Source organism: Pseudorca crassidens, chromosome 11 (assembly GCF_039906515.1).
Source record: "Pseudorca crassidens isolate mPseCra1 chromosome 11, mPseCra1.hap1, whole genome shotgun sequence".
Taxonomy (NCBI): domain Eukaryota; kingdom Metazoa; phylum Chordata; class Mammalia; order Artiodactyla; family Delphinidae; genus Pseudorca; species Pseudorca crassidens.
In genome coordinates this window covers 50,767,291-50,784,677 of record NC_090306.1, presented here as the reverse complement: position 1 = coordinate 50,784,677, position 17,387 = coordinate 50,767,291, and the positions used below count along the sequence as shown (strand labels likewise).

At 36.0% G+C, this 17,387-nt stretch overlaps 1 protein-coding gene across 3 annotated transcripts in view; it reads right to left on the bottom strand.

The window, feature by feature from the left end:
* Window positions 1–17,387, bottom strand: part of SLC16A7 (solute carrier family 16 member 7) — a 160,526-nt gene that overhangs the window by 59,134 nt on the left and 84,005 nt on the right. For all 3 annotated transcript variants that reach the window (XM_067697192.1, XM_067697191.1, XM_067697193.1), the window contains one exon: window positions 5,677–5,808. The gene's annotated coding sequence lies outside the window, so the exon portion shown is untranslated. The remainder of the gene's footprint in view (window positions 1–5,676; window positions 5,809–17,387) is intronic.

Genomic DNA, 17,387 nt, shown 5'->3' with positions numbered 1-17,387 from the left:
TGCAGACAACTATTACCTTCACTCTTTTTCTGAATGTTAATTTTGGCAAATATACTTAAGCCTTTTTAACATAATATTTTACAGTATTTCATAGATGGAGGGAAATCGATATAATCTGCAATTAACAGATAACAGGGCTGAAGATTAATATGCTTATTTTACATTATGTGAGTCAGACATATCTGCAAGGAAGTTCTGAGACATTCAGCTTTAATCACATTTTTTTTCTTGAGTTTTTTTCAGCTCTACTGAGGTATAATTGACAAATAAAAGTATAATATATTTAATGTGTAACATGATTTGATATACATATACATTATGAAAGGATTCCCACAATCAAATTAATCAATACATCTATCACCCCATATATTTACTTTTTTTGGTATGAACAATTCATATTCTACTTTCTTAGCAAATCTCAATTATACAGTACAATATTATCAACTATAGATACCATATTACACATTAGATCCTGAGAACTTATTCATCTTATAACTGAAAGTTTGTACACTTTTACCATCCTCTCTCCATCTCTACAGTGTTATTATGTAGAATTTGTCTTTCTCTGTCTAGCTTATTTCACTTAGCATAATGCTCTCCAGTTTCATCCATGTTGTCCCAAATGGCAGGATTTCATCATTTTTTAAAGCTGAATAATATTTCGCTGTGTGTGTGTGTGTGTGTGTGTACACATTTCTTTATCCATTCATCTGTCAATGGACACTTAGTTTGTTTCCATATCTTGGCTACCATGAGTAATGCTTCAGTGAACATGGGAATACAGATATCTCTTCGAGATAATGATTCCCTTTCCTTTGTATATGTACCCAGAAGTAGAACTGCTCAATCATATGGTAGTTCTATTTTTAATTTTTTGAAGAACCTCCAAACTTTTTTCCATAGAGGCTGAAACAGTTTACACTCCCACCAACAGCATAAAAGCTTCTGTTTTCTCTACATTCTTGCCAGTATTTGCTATTGCTTGTCCTTTTGATAATAGCCATTCTAACAGGTATGAGGTAATATCTCATTTTGGTTTTGACTTTCATTTCCCTAATGATTAGTGACGTTAAGCACCTTTTTATGTACCTGTTGGCCTTTTATATATCTCGTTTAGAAAAATATCTATTCAGGTCCTTTGCCCATTTTAAAATTGGGTTATTTGTGTTTTTTGCTATTGAGTTGTATGAGTTCCTTGTATATTTTAGATATTAACCTCTTATTGGATATGTGGTTTACATGTATTTTTTTCCATTTCATAGGCTGCCTTTTCATTTTGTGGACAATTTGCCGTGCAGAAAGCTTTTAGTTTAGCTTTCATTTAGCAGTCTCACTTGTTTATTTTTGCATTTGTTGCCTTTGCTTTTTGATGTTAAATCCAAAAAAATCATCACCAAGGCCAATGTCAAGGAGCTTACCCCCTATATTTTCTTCTAGGAATTTTATGGTTTCAGGTCGTGTTCAAGTCTTTAATCCATTTTGAGTTGATTATTGTGTATAGTGTAAGATGGGCGTTCAGTTTCATTCTTTTGCATGTGGATATCCAATTTTTCCAGCACCATTTATTTAAGACACTGTCTTTTCCCCATTGTATATTCTTGGCACCTTTGTCAAAAATTAATTGACAAAATACATGGATTTATTTCTTGGCTTTCTATCCTGTTTCACTGATCTATGTGTCTGTTTTTATTAGTTTGGTATTAGAGTTAGAAATCAAGGAGTGTGATACCTCCAGCTGTTCTTTCTCAAGATTGGTTGGCTATTCGGGGCCTTCTGTGGCTCCATATGAACTTTAGGATTGATTGTTCTATTTCTGCAAAAAATGTCATTGGAATTTTGATAAGGATTGCATTGAATCTGTAGATTGCTTTGGGTAGTATGAACATTTTAACAATATTAATTCCTCCAATTAATGAGCACGGAATATCCTTCCATTTATTTCTGTCTTCAATTTCTTTCATCAGTGTTATAATTTTCAGTGTATAGATCTTTCACCTATTTGGTTAAATGTATTCTTAAGTATTTTATTCTTTCTGATGCTATTGTAAATGAAATTGTTATCTTAATTTCTCTCTCCAATAATTCGTTGTTAGTGCTTAGAAACACAATTGATTTTTATATATTGGTTTTGTATCCTGCAACTTTACTGAATTTGTCGATTAGTTCTAACAGTTTTTTGGTGGAGTCTTTAGGGTTTTCTGTAATATAAGGTCAAGTCATCTGCAAACAGACAATTTTACTTCTTCCATTTAAATTTGGATGTTGATTTCTTTTTCTTGCCTAATTGCTCTGACTAGGATTTCGAGTACTTAATCACGATTTGTTTGTCCCGATCTCATTAACTGATACTTATAGTTCTGGATTTTCCTTCCAGTTTAATGCTGAACCAAGGAATGGAATAATTCTCGCGTAGGTTTTTGGCATATCTATTGGCTTTTTCTATTGCCTTCTTTTATTTCTCCTTTTGGATAATTGTGGTAAAGGTTCTATTCTATTTTTGAATTAGATCAACAATTACATTTTATTTTATTCACTTTATAACATTGATATAGTTATAAAGCAAGAATCAGCAAACATTTCCTGTAATGGGTGAGATAATAAATATTTTAGGCTCTGCAGGCTGTATGGTCTCTCTCATAACTACTCATCTTAATAGTTTTAGTGCAAAAGCAGCCACAGACAATACTATAAAAAAATGGGTGTGGATGTTCTAATAAACTTTTATTTACAAATTAGACCAAGGTTTATTGTTTGCTGATCCCTGTAATAGAATACCATTAGAAAACCAAGAAAAGAAAGAAATTGTACATAATCACACTAACCTTACACAATATTATTAGCAATTTTGCATATCTCTTTTCATTATTTTTCTATATTCCTATATTTCTGATGAATTTAAATACTATTGTAATCATATAGATCATACAGATCTAATTGTATATACTGCTTTTTCATTATTATTTTTTATTATTTGTCTTTAAGTTCTTTTTCTTGTTTTGATTAGATAAGTGGCACATTCCAATTTTTACAAAATATGGAAAATGCAAAAGTATAAACCAGAATAAAATACTATCAAATAAAGTCTTCAATTGCCACCATGATTTACAGAGAAAGTATTTTCTCCCTCCCGTTTTTTCTTTTTATATCCATTTACATCTGTTTTTTTACCCATACATTTAGAAGTGCTGTTTGGAAAGCCACCTCAAATTATTGTTTCAGAAGTTGGGGTAGAAGTGACAAAGGCATCTACCTTTTTATTAGGGACTGTGAATAGAAATGTTTTTAATTTAAAAAGTTTTAAATGGTAGAGGCAAGGCAAATCCATTTTATTTTTCCAAGAAGATACAATAAAAGCATGATAACAAGTTACTTCTCTCTGACTACATACACACAGACAGTATGGCTCTAGATATAGTGACATTAATTAGATGGAATAGTTTCAAAAGTTCAAATTGCTTGTCTCTTACCTTACTGATTTAAATGTATTATAATCGAATTAACCTATAACCTAATCTATAGGTATACAAAAATGAATAAAGGGATCTCTGACTCAAATATTGAGTACTCTTGCTAAGTGCTTATTAAATATTTATTTGCTCAGTTAAATTTCCACAAAAGCCCTATAAGATGCTGTACCTATCTTTCAAATAAGACTAAACCTCAGGAAATATTGGAAACTAGACCCAAGTAAAACAATAATGTCAGGGACTGGATTTCACTAATCACTGCTGACTCTTAAAATTACATAAATAGAATTAGAAATAATACTCTTGGTTAATGTATTTAGAAGAGGAAACAAGAAAAAAAAAAACTAGGTATTTTTTATTATGTCTTCTCTGCATGTCTAAAATATTCTTATGGGTCAAAAGAGTCAAAGACGATTTTCAAGACTGTAAGAAAATAACTTGAAAAATTCTCTCCATGGATACATTTGTATGTTAGAAACCTACCCAGGAAAACTATAGCATTAAGGTCAAATGAGAAGCTTTCACCACAGACAAATAATGCACACAGTGTACATCCTATTCAAAAATGGACACATCACAGCAGGGACCTTCTGTAAGCTCATTAATATTCTACAGATGCCAACTGTTCAGATCGATCCAAAACACCATACCTTGTCAAAGAATGATTTTGAAAAGATTTGAATGTCTTCAGAATGTTTATGGTCTACTTTTGTAATCATTTTTGCCTTATTGGAAACAATAAAAATTTGTCTATCTATCATCTATCTATGTAATTTGGTTTCTCTTTGGTCATCAGTTAATCCAACATGATGGATTTACAGCATATGAGCACTGGAAATAGCATCTTTTTTTTTTATTTTTTTTTTATTTTTTATTTTCTTGCGGTACGCGGGCCTCTCACTGTTGTGGCCTCTTCCGTTGCGGAGCACAGGCTCCGGATGCGCAGGCTCAGCGGCCATGGCTCACAGGCCCAGCCGCTCCACGGCATGTGGGATCTTCCCAGAACGGGGCACGAACCCGTGTCCCCTGCATCGGCAGGCAGACTCTCAACCACTGCGCCACCAGGGAAGCCCAGAAATAGCATCTTTTAAAAAGTATAATACTTAAGGAAGACAGAGGAGGAAAGAGACAGATTGTAAGTATTGGCTAAACCAGCTGAAAATAGCACTCAGTCTTTGAAAGTTGTCTAAATAATCTGAATTTATATATTATTGAATTTTGTTACTATATTTTTAAAGTAGACAAATTTCTTATTGCGTGTAAATCAAATAAATCTAGAATAATACTAAAGAAATACCAAATGGCACTTGTAAGCGGTAAACTACTTTTTGTTGTATTATCAGAGTATAAAAACTATCATGAGGTTTAAAGTCCTCATTCTGTGATTTTCCTGCTTGCATAAAGGAATCTAAAACATCTTTCATTATTAATTTATGATTTTAAACTATTGTACCTTTTATCACCTCTATATTCTGGAGTAAACACTTAGAAATACAACTGGATGATTTATTTTTCAGCCATTTCACAAATCATAAATAACATTTCTAAATACTCTTAAATCCATTATTTTAAAATCATTATATCAATATAAATATTGAAGTTTACTAATATTCAAATCATGTTATTAATATTGAAATTTACTAATGATCTAGGTTAATGTTGGGATTTCCATTTTATAGACAGAAATCTATGCTCATAGAAAAGTGAAGTGGCCTTTAAAAAAGCATTATATGATGGAGTTATTTTTTCCTCAATACTTTGTTTTCTGTATTATTTTTTCATAGTTCACCAGTTTATCTCAGTATATGATCTTTTATACTCTTTCTCCAGCATATTTACTTGATTTTAATTATAATTGCATCCTCCTGGTTGCAAGTCACCACTCAGATACCTCTTCACTTCCTTATCTCCAGCTGTCTTGTTTCTTCCATTTAAATTGACATCTTACAATCTCTTAGCTGAATCATTGCAGAGTAGACCAAAATCAATTAACCCTTGAAAAATGCCACTTCCAAGATTATCACCTGTTCATTATTAACAACTCTTGAGTTAACCAATAGTTCAGACCCAATTCATATACACTCATTGGCCTCACGTTATTTTCCTGTGCACAATTCTGTAATATTTTATACAACTTATGTCTGTCGTGTCTTGTTCCTTTTATTTGTGGGCATAATCAAGAAAAACAGAGTGAAAAGTATAATTTTACCTGTTGACAGATGCTCTCTTGAACAGATTTCTTTGGATTATGTGTGATATTGTTAAACCTTGTCACTATTGCTTGAAGTGTGATATTTGAAGGCAATACAAACGAAGAGAGGTAGAGCAGACTCTGGATTATCTAAAGAAATAGAAAAACAGGCGTTACATATATAATTGAGGTCCAGAAGCCTCATTAGGGTCACTACCTTTAATTCATCCAATAAATTTTGACCCTGTTTTAATAATTAACAAAATTGAATATATATATATATATGTGCATATATATTTGTCAATCTATTGATTGAATTATTAGGTATGAACACAATGATGAAATGTGTGCAGGAGAAAAAAATTAGAAGTATGAAATGAAGATTAGTTTTATTTTTAATAAATAACGGTAAATTACATATCTACCATTGTGAGAAGGAAATTTACTGGCATTCATTAGCTGTCACTCAAATAATTCCCTATACTCATTTAAATAATTTGCTCTAAAATTCAACTCATAAAATATCTATTGACAATGGAAATAAATATAAAATTTAAAAGAGAGTTATTAGAAACACTATCAATAATATACATGCCTTACAATGAGACACACTGAGTCATGCAAATGAAACAAAAAGTATTTTAGAAATCTTATGATTTAGAAACCAAATGTCTTAATCAGATCTGGGTGATAGATGAATATGCTAATAAATCTCCCTAATACATCAAATGCCTTTATTTCAACTTAAATCTGGTACTGAGTATACAGATGCTAGTACTTAGGGTTTATTTTGCTTGGGTCAAGCATTCCTTTGCCGAGATCAAAGCTAAGGAAAAGTTAACTCTGTCAGTTAAATACCCAGTTGCCTGCCTTGCATCCAGGGCCACTTATCCTAAAGTGTTGAAGTCGATGCAACCACCAGGCCAAATGACGTCTGTATGAGAGGATGAGGAAAGCCTGTGATCTAGTTGCCTAGTCAGTGAGAAACTGAGGGTGGGGATTAGAATGAAGATTAGTAGTGGAATTAGAAAGTCATGGATAAAATCTGAGAAATAGATAAGGCCGGAATTAAAGTTTTAACTTACGCTAGGAATGGAGAGTTCACACTCAGTAGGTCTCCTACATCTGGGATAACAGCAGGGAGAAGAGGCTTACATCTGCTCTGGACCTACCAAGAGGCTTGGGAGCCTTTGTGACTTTTTTAAGCCGAGGAATTTAAGGGTGGCAGCTCCACCCTACCACAAGTAACCGGCCCATCCAAATGCAGAAAACCCTTCTTATATTTGGAGGAAATACATTTTCTGTCAGTTCCCTCTGGCAGAGAGAGTTGCCTGGAGTTTAGGGCAAAGCCTCAGAGGAAAGCCTCAGGCATTCCTGACAACTGGGCTCCGACCCTCCATCTATGCTTAATTATCATCATGGTTCACGGAGGTCAGCATAGGGGCCAGAACAAGCGAACATGACAAGGCCACATTTTAAATGCTCACCAACATTTCTACACAATCGTCACAGAGCTTTATTAACCTGACTGGTCTAGTTTCCTCCAGAAAGACCAACCCGTATCCAGAGGTTTTTTCAACAAATTGGCCAACAATCCAGGAATCCTCTGTGATAGTTATAACTATATTAATCTATTTTACATCTCTTTCTCAATACCTATTAAACTATCATATTTTTATACACATTTAGGCAAATAAACTCGTACAGTGCATAGATTGGTCCTTAGTTTTAAAAATGAAAGTCAGTGTTTTAAAATTTGTGTGTCTGATGAAAAAACCAAGAGAAGAAACAACAATCCTTAATATAGGAAAGCTTTCCTTTAATTCAGGAAAGAAACAATTTTGGAGACTGAATCCAAGTAGGCATAAAGCTTAAAGCTTATTCTCCCCTACAAAAGCAGTGTTAATTACTATAGCTAGAAGCTGGGCTGTGGTACCAGCTATCAATAATTTGGTTTGTTAGCAATTCACATATATGCCACATGTTTTATGATGGGTTTTACTTATAACAGGGAACTTAAAAAATGCTTTAGAGCTTTCAGTTTTTTAAAAAGATTCCATTAGTTATCATAATCCCACGAACTAAGAGGAAGTGGTATTTTTAATCACATTTATAGATAAGAGCATAAGGAATCGGAGGTACGAAGAGATTTTTCCAAAGTGTAATATTCAATAAGTGATCACACTGATACCATGACTAGTATCTTTCTGTTAGGCCCATTGTTACTGATTCCACCTTAACACACCAACTTGGAGGCTGCTCTTCCTGCTTATAAATATACTCCTTCTGTTTTATTTTTATGGTGAATTTCCAAATTTCTATTCTTGCACATATGCTTGTCTGTCTTGTCCATCAGAATTCAAATACCTGTTCTTTGGAATACTAAACGCCAACTATCCTTCAAAGTCTTTAGAAAATGCATCATTATTCCAGCTTATTTACATGTCCTTTCTATAATGTTTTTGAGTATATAGACTATATCATTGTCGTTAACAAAAAGGTGGCTTGATGACTACCGAAAACATCTGTCTGCTTCAAGTGTTTTTCAAAAACTTTATGTGGTAGGATGTGCTGAAGCCCAAGAATTGTGCCTTCCCTTCTAGAAATCAATATGGGTTGATTAATCTATGGAGAAGAAGGTGTAGGACAAAGGAGTAAAGGAACTATTGAAGTGATGGTCAATGCTTAGATCCTAGTGCTATATTCAAGGCCCTTTTCTCATTCAGTTGTACAGAATATCAGAATGTGCCTTTATATACTTGGTGAATAATAATTCTTCAACTTCCTAAATCTAACCAGGCTGTATCAATTTTATGAACCCTTATCAACAGTCTACGCAATCCAGAAGTTTATGCTTCAAAATAGCCCAGAAATAATGTACTTAGCAAACTAAGTCCCAAATTAAATCAATAGATGTTTGGAGACTACCGCCTTCACTATAAATTCTTTTAGGTAGCCTATAGATAAAGCATGAGCTGTGTTTCACATCCTACCTATAACGTGAACTATGTTTTCACCTATAGGAATTAGTACGTTCCTTAGAGAATAATGAACTGGTCTTTTTGCTCTCCATTCCCTCTTTCTTATACAAAGGATACAGTAACATCAAATTAATGTACAATGTTTAAGTTTAGGTGACAGCTCACTCAGTTTTATAATGGGAATTAAACAGAACCAAATCTTTTCTTTTCTAACATGTAATTGAATTCAAATTGGAATCTAATCCTGGGAGGTTATTTTATTCTTCAAAGTGGGCCACCTTTTACATCCTACCGACTGATTTACTTTGACAGCTAGACAGCAGAGATATCAATAGTGCATAGTTCCCAAAATGTTAGTAACACAAAACCTATTTTTAGGTGTAAACTCGTGCTGTAGTTAAAGGACTCTGAGAATGCTAATTGATAACAAGGGTCAAACTAACTGAAGATGTTTTTGTAATGGGAGAATTAGAAAAAATAATATGAACCAGCACCTAATTATTTATGAAGAATTGGATGAATATCCCATATCAGACAATTCCTCTGATTTATAATACTATACTTTTAGAATTGTGTAAAAGCAGTTGTAGTGAGCTGAATAGTGGCCCTCAAAAAGATATGTCCATGTCCTAATTTCCAGGACCTGTAATATACTTTATGTGACCCTATAGACTGAATGCTCATATTCCACCCCACCCCCCACAAAATTCATACATTGATACCTAATGATAGTTGGAGGTGGGGCCTTTGGGAGGCAATTAGGTCATCAGAGTGAAGCCCTCATGAATGGGATTAGTACCTTTGTAAGTGAGACCCCAGAGAGCTCCCTTGCCCCTTCCACCAACTGAGGATACATTGAAAGACGGATGTCTAAGAATAAGGAAGAGGACCCAAGCAGACACTGAATCTGCTGGCACCTTGATCTTGGACTTCCCAGCCCCCATAACTGTAAGAACTACATTTCTGTTATTTATAAGTCCCCTAGTCTATAGTATTCTGTTATAGCGGCCCTAACAGACTAAGATAAAAGTTGGTACTGGGAATGGGGTGCTGTTACAGCAAATACCTAAGAATGTGGAAATGGCTTTGGAACTGGGTAATGGGTAGAAGCTGGAGAAGTTTTGAGGTGCATGCTAGAAAAAGGCTACGGCCATAAGTGGACCGATCATTAAGGGCAATTCTGGTGAGAGCAAAGAAAGAAAAGAGGAGAGCTATAGAGAAAACCTCAGCTTTCCTAAGTAATCCTGAACAGAATGTTGGTAGAACTATAGAGGGTAAAGGTCATTCTGATGAGGCCTCAGACGTAAATGAGGAATATGTTACAGGATAATGGGAGAAAGGAGATCTTCATTATACAGTGGCAAAAATCTTGGCTGAATTGTGTTCATCTTCGAGTTCTAGTGTTGAACTGTGAGTAATGAAATTGGATATTTAGCTGAAGCTATTTCTAAGCAAAGTGTTGAAGGAGTGTCCTTGGTTCCTCCTGACGCCTTACAGTAAAATGAGAGAAGAGAGAATTGACAAAAGGACAGAATTGTTAATCAGAGCTTAAAGATTTGAACAACTCTCAGCCCATCCATATTGAACAGAATGAGCATATATGATTGGAAGAAACTCAGTGTATGGACAAAACACCATTTCATATTATTAGTCGGCCATCTCAGCAGAAGCAGGAGCTATTGCGGAAAACAACGGAAGAATAACCCCAAAGATAATTCAGAAATCATCAGGGCTGCCCCTCCCATCACAGGCCCAGAGTAAAAGGGCCCCAAGGGCACAGTGAATTCAAAGGAGGGGCTGCCTGAACCTATGGGACATTAGGGTGTGCTGCCAGGTGCTGCCTCACAACACGGGCTCTGCTCTCTGCACTCCAGCTCTGTGCTCCTTGGCTGCCTCAGGTGCAGATCCAATGGGCTGCGGTTTGGTGTCATGGTGGCCACCCCTATGGAGGACACAGGTGGCGAACGTTGGCAGTGTCCACACTCTCCTATCATCTCTGCCAGTGTACAGAGTGCAAGAGCCGTGGGGGCATAGCTGCATCCACCTAGATTCCAAAAGATGCCTGGCAGAGTTCTCACTCAGGGAGAGCTATGGGTGCAAGAGCCCATCCTACAGGGGCAGAGCCCAGGCAGAGAACTGCAGGGGTGGGGCTACTACAGAAAGCCCCAACTAGGGTGATGCCCAGTGTACCCTGGGGATGGTCACTGGAATGCGATTTTAAACACAGGAAAGTCATAGCCAGGGAACTCAGACCCGTGAGTGCTGTGTGGGTGAGACTGCAGCCCCAGTGGGTCCATAGGTAGAGCATCTAGTCAAAGATCATTCTTGGTCCTTAAGGTTTAATGTTGGAATTTGAACTTACTTGGGACCTGTTACCCCTTTCTACTTTCCCATTTCTCCCTTTTGGAATGGGAATGTCTCTCCTAAGCCTGTCTCACCATTATATTTGGAAGATTTCACAGGTTCACAGATGGAGAGCAATTTGCCTCAGAATGAACCATACATTAAGTCTCACCCATATCTGATTTAGATGATACAAATGAGACTTTGGACTTCAGAGTTTGAGTTGAATCTGGAATGAGTTAAGATCTTTGGGACTATTGGGATGGAATGAATATATTTTGTGTGTGCAAAGGACATGAATTTTAGAAGACCAGATATGGAATGCTACAGACTGAAAATGTTTGTGTCCCCTCCCCCTGCCCCCGCCAAATTCATAAATTGATACATAATCCCCAGTGTGATAATATTTGGAGGTGGGGCCTTTGGAAGGCAATTAGGTCATGAGGGTGAAGCCCTCATGAATGGGATTATTGCCCTTATGAAAGAGGCCCAAGAAATCTCCCTTCTGCCATGTGAGGACATGAGAAGATGGCCACCTATGAACCAGGAAACCGGTTCTCACCAGACACCGAATTTGCTAGCACCTTAATCTTGGACTTTCAAGCCTCCAGAAAGCCAGTCTATGGTGTTTTGTTATAGCAGCCCAGAGGGCAAAAGATGTGATTAAAGTAAGGATCTTAAGAGAGGAGTTTATCCTGGATTATCCAGGTGGTCCCTAAATGCCATGTATTCTTATGAGAGAGGCAAAGGGAGTTTAGAGACAGACACAGAAGGAAAGGCATGGAAAGTAGGCAGTGATATGAAAATGAGGCAGAGCAGAAAGTGATGCAGCCACAAGCCACGGAATGTTGATTGGTGCCAGCAGCAAGAAAAGGCATGGAGCAAATTCTCCCCTAGAGCCTCTTTAAGGAGTGTGGTCCTGCTGACACCTTGTGAAGTGTGAGAAAAAAAATATCTACTCTTTTAAGCCACCAAGTTTGTAGTAATTTGTTACAGCTGCCTTAGGAAACTAATACAGCAGTAGTGATGGCATCGTTTATGAAAGTCATGAACCCAGCAATTCCAAAGAGGTCTCTCTTATAAGCACTTTCGCACAACTTTGCAAAGAAACATGTACAGGATGTGCAGGGGAGCATCATTTATAACTGTGGCAAACTGAAAGTCACTAGGAAAATGGGTAAATTGCTGCACATCCATAATAAAGTACTACACAACTGTAAAAAGAATGAAGTAGATCTATAGGCACTGATACATAATATCGTTAAAAGTATAACAAATGCAATAACAGCAAGCTATAAAAAAATATGATTCCATTTATTCTAAATACACACATAAAGACTTACACATGAAGACTTAGGTGTACATATTTCTATTTGCATACAAATTAGAGCAATACTAAAAAGCTATTAATAGGTGACTTTGGAAAGTAGTTATATATTTTTGAAATGTTTAATTACATAATAAGTATATCTCATTTTTCTTTCCAAAACTTTACAAAAATGCTGAAACACAAACCTTTATTATGAAATATAAATATATCCCCTTAGTTGTTAACCTGGTTGTGAGTTGTAGCAGGTAGTTCTATTTGTATTTTACATAGGATTTTCATAACTTTTTTCTACTGCTTTTTTTTCTGCTAGCTAAATTTTAATCAACTAAGGTAAAAAGGAATTGGCCCCTGCTTACAGATCTTATGGAGTAGCTCTCATAGTGCGGCTCCAGTTGAGCGGAATAATCGTAAGCTGGTACCTTTTTAGAAATGTAGATTCTGGGGTACCACCTCAGATTTACTGCACGAAGCTCTGGAAGTGAGACCCAGCAAACTGTAGTTTAGTAAGTCCTCCAGGTGATCCTGATGCCCACTAATGTGTAAAAGCTGCTGGTCTAGCTCTTCCTCCAACACACCTACAAGTGTTGGCTGCAGTAAATGTAATAAACTGCAGTTCTTGAGCCATCGTGGTCTATTGACTCCTCTGCCTACCGAACGGCTGAAGCTACCTGGGAACCACTGCTCTTTTCAGAATCCTGAACATATTCAGTTCCATCTATGACATAGCACTTTGTCAGCTGTAACCTCATAATTCTATGACTGCTGCCCCTGTAACCTCATGATTCTATGACCGCTGCCCCTTATGTCTCTTGAATAATCATGTTTATGGTATGGGAAAACTAAAGACAACCTAAAGACCCAAATTTGGAAAGTCAGTGAATATATTACGGTCATCTACTTGATAAACCATTATACATACATTAAGTGATAGTTATGAAAATTATAACATGGGAAATATTTATTATATAATATTTAATGAAAAGCTCATGTCTGCAAAATTCAAAATATGTGACAAAAATGATACATAAAAAGAAAAAAATAGGACACAGTAAGAGGGTGAGGATTGTAGAAAAATTATATTTCTCTATTCAAATTTAGGATAATACTATTATATTTTTTTTGATTTATCATAGTGCATACTTTATTCATTTATTTATTTTTGGCTGTGTTGGGTCTTTGTTGCTGCACGCGGGCTTTCTCTACTTGTGGCGAGTGGGGGCTACTCTTTGTTATGGTGCACAGGCTTCTTACTGCGGTGGCTTCTCTTGTTTGTTGCGGAGCATGGGCTCTAGGCGCGCGGACTTCAGTAGTTGTGGCACATGGGCTTAGTAGTTGTGGCTTGCAGGCTCTAGAGCGCAGGCTCAGTAGTTGTGGTGTGTGGGCTTAGTTGCTCCGCGGCATGTGGGATCTTCCCAAACCAGGGATTGAACCCGTGTCCCCTGCATTGGCAGGCGGATTCTTAACCACTGCGCCACCAGGGAAGTCCCCTGTAATATCCTGATATATAAAATACTTTAAGTTAATATTATACGTTTAATGATTTGCCCTAGTTTGGGGTTTTATAACTACTTTGAAAAATATTTTAACTAGTCTACAACCATTTAAAAAATGTAAGGTTATATAGTGAAATTGGAAGCTGTATTTTATTTAAAGACCTCACCTCCATTTTTTAAGTTCCCTTTTTGTTTGTTTTATGTCATTTTGTTTTTAGTTATGCCTAAATGAGATTATGAGGCTCTTGCATAAGTTGTAAAGAATATACCCAGAGATGGTCCCCACACTTAAATTTAGATATAAATTACATTAGCTGATTACCAATTACCTATATAAATAACATTTACTGTTACCTATTTTGTTACAAGTAAGCATCACTGAGTAAGACAGTTGATACTTTAACATAAATTTCCTTGTAATTCTGTTTAGTAGCTATTACCTCCATTTTTCAGACAATGAAAATGAAATTCAACCATGTCAACTATCTTTTAAGTCCACCTGCAGCATTTGTTTTGAACTAGGCCCTTACAGAGTTAAGAGCTATACACTTTCTATTGTCTTCATGTTAATTTTCAGTCATGAACTGCTTGAAGTGTTCATATCACCACCCCCTCTCCACCCTCCTGTGTTTTGCCTGTTCGAATACTTGCTTTGCTTGTGGTCACTTGCCTGAGTTTTCTGCCCTCCATCCATTCCAGCTGTGTGCTTCCCAAAGACTTCAGGAGACACTCAATTAGTTGCTAATTTGGTAATTTTGCCAAAATAGGAGGAGGAAACAAAAGCTGGAGCCCACAGAAAAGTAACCATTCAGCAGATTCAAGAAAATGGTATTAGTGGTCAGGATTTAAACTTCAAAGAGAAGGGCTGTGAAACTCTTCGGAAACTAGTCAAGTTATCAGTTGTTTCTTCTACTATACACTTACAAGTGAATTAAATTTTTAATTTTATTTTTTGATAGTAATTATTTGCCCCCTACCCATCCTTGTCATGCTTCTCTGCAGGCCAAGTATACTCCATACCCCCTGACCTTGGACTTGTTTTGTCAATGGAATATAAGCCAATGATGTATAGTCCATGTCCAAGAGTGAGCTTAAAATGTTTGCATGTTTTGACTTTACACCTGTAGTCTTTACCTTCCAATCTGAGAACGTGTCCCTTTAGTCTGGGTGGCTAAAAATAAGAGTATGTTTGGAGGTCAGCCAAGCCCACCAGAGACAACCAGAGTGATAGCTGATCCATAGCTTTCAAGTAGCAAAAACAAGAAATAAATATCTGTTGTTGTCAGCCCCAACAAAATTTGAGGTTGGGTGTTTAAAACGAAATCCTAAAATATGTGGCATTGGCTTTAGAGATGGACAGCTGGTGGTGAGGACTCTGTTAGAAGAGGTTAGAAAAACGTAAAATATTTGGTAAAATTTTGCCTATGATATCTTAAAAGAGGCAGAAAATACACACAATGCAGTTGGGGTTCTGGGACGAGAGATAAGGAGAAAATACGTTGGTAGCATTAGTTGGTGGTTATTAGCCCTGTTTAATAAGTACTAGGAGAGGCAATGAAGTCATGATAGATTTGATCTGTTTGCAAGCAGGGATGAGAAGAGAAAAGGCACAATGCATGTATTATAGGACTTGCAGGATTGAAAGACACATCCCCCAGCCCCCCACCCATCTTTCGCTTGGTAAAACTTTCTCAAGTGAAGACACTCCCTCAGGGCAAAAACTAAATCCAAAGGTTACTAAAGCAAGGAAAAGACCAAACCAACGGTGTGGCTTTTGTACCTTTTCTTAGAATCTCTTACAGGCTAAGTCAGATCCCAGTAAATTCTTTCAGTTTGAAAAATATTTAGGAGCGGGGGTAGAAAAGAGACCAATGGTGTAGTCCCTGAAGTTCTAACAAACTCAGGTTTTCTATAATTCAGTATATTTAGAGCCTCGCAAAGAAGTGAGAGTGTTACTATTTGCACTAACTGAAACCAACTAATTAAAAAATACTCGTCAAAACATTATACTATAAAATGTACTATCACCTTGGACGGAAAGGAAGAGTGACTGTTGGAAATGTCAAATGACCAAGTGATTGAAATAACTCCAATATCTTGTAACTTGCTTTATGTCACGTACAGGATATAACACCATGGAAAATGTAAATACATATAATAAATGTCACAGAAGTGTTGTAACCCTATAAGCAAGTGACATTCACGTTGGCTCTTAGTTTCCTTATTTGTGAAAAGCCAGAGCAGGATTAAGTGTTATCTGAGGTCCCTTTCAGCTCATTTTTGATTCTATGATACTAAAACACATAGTTCTATTTAATAGACTTTCTTAACATGTGAAATACAAATTTCTTCTCTTCTCTGGGAAAAATCTGCTGTTCAAAAACAAGTAATGAACAGATAGACATTAATTGAGCAAGTTTTACAAGATTCTACAGACTATGGGCTGAATGAGAAAAGTTCTTTTGAAAGAGTCATCTGAAGGAATTCCATTACATACACAGACAGGGTCACGTGTTTAATGAAATACAGAGGCTTCTAGAGGCCAAGTATTAGTTCCTTAAGTGTGCTTGGAATTTTATTCAATTTCCAAATCACAATTTAGTTACCATAAAAGTTATTGTACAAGATCCTCAAAGGAACTGGTATATATTTGAATAGTTTTTCATTTATTTATTAAGATAAAATATTGAAGCATACTTCCATGTTCTTTAATAGAATATGTTCCCATAAAAGTGGGACAATTTGGTTCAGTGTTGCCAATAAATCACATGAAGATATTTTTCAAAGATAGAATGAAAACAGCACCTCACCTATTATATATTTTAAATGTTTTAAAGAATGATGTAATATTTCAATTCATACACTATATGTTTTTAGTTCCCATATTTGCCAAATTTTATACACTTAAATAAAAAAATTATATTGTACAACTACCAAATGGGAATCATGTCAATCATGTATTGGTCGATAAAAGTATCACATTCAATAGAAATTAAATAGTCACTAAAGGTATCATTAATAATGTATGAGTTGACTATTTACAAACATGCCGAAAGGTATTCCTCTTGTCAAACATATATAAATTTTATGACAGTGACATCGTGGGAATGTTAACTGCAGTCATTTCTTATGAAGGATCGATAAAACCTAGCTGAAACAGGCAGAGCTGAAAGTGATCACTTTCGTCACATTTTATGCCATCGTAAAGACTCGCCATGACGATTGTCTCTAAGGAAACCTCCCTGTGACGCTCCACAGAATTCGCTATTTCAAGCCCTCGTATTTAGAACTGGATGTTACTGTTATGATATTCAGTGAACACCGATAATGAAGTCGTGCTGACTGGAACAAAAATGAACCCAAAGTTAAATATAACCTAGATAAGAGCTACAGGAGCCGCTGAAAAGAAATCAATTGGTTCAATCCTGCTTGTCACTTCTAGAAGGTCACCAGAAAGGAGCATCATCCCAAATGCAGAGAAAAGAAAAACTCTTTCTCCTTCCCTCTTCCTTACTGTATTAGTCAAGACTGTGAATCCCACAAAAATACACAAACAAACACAGTCCTCTGAGAATTGATGAC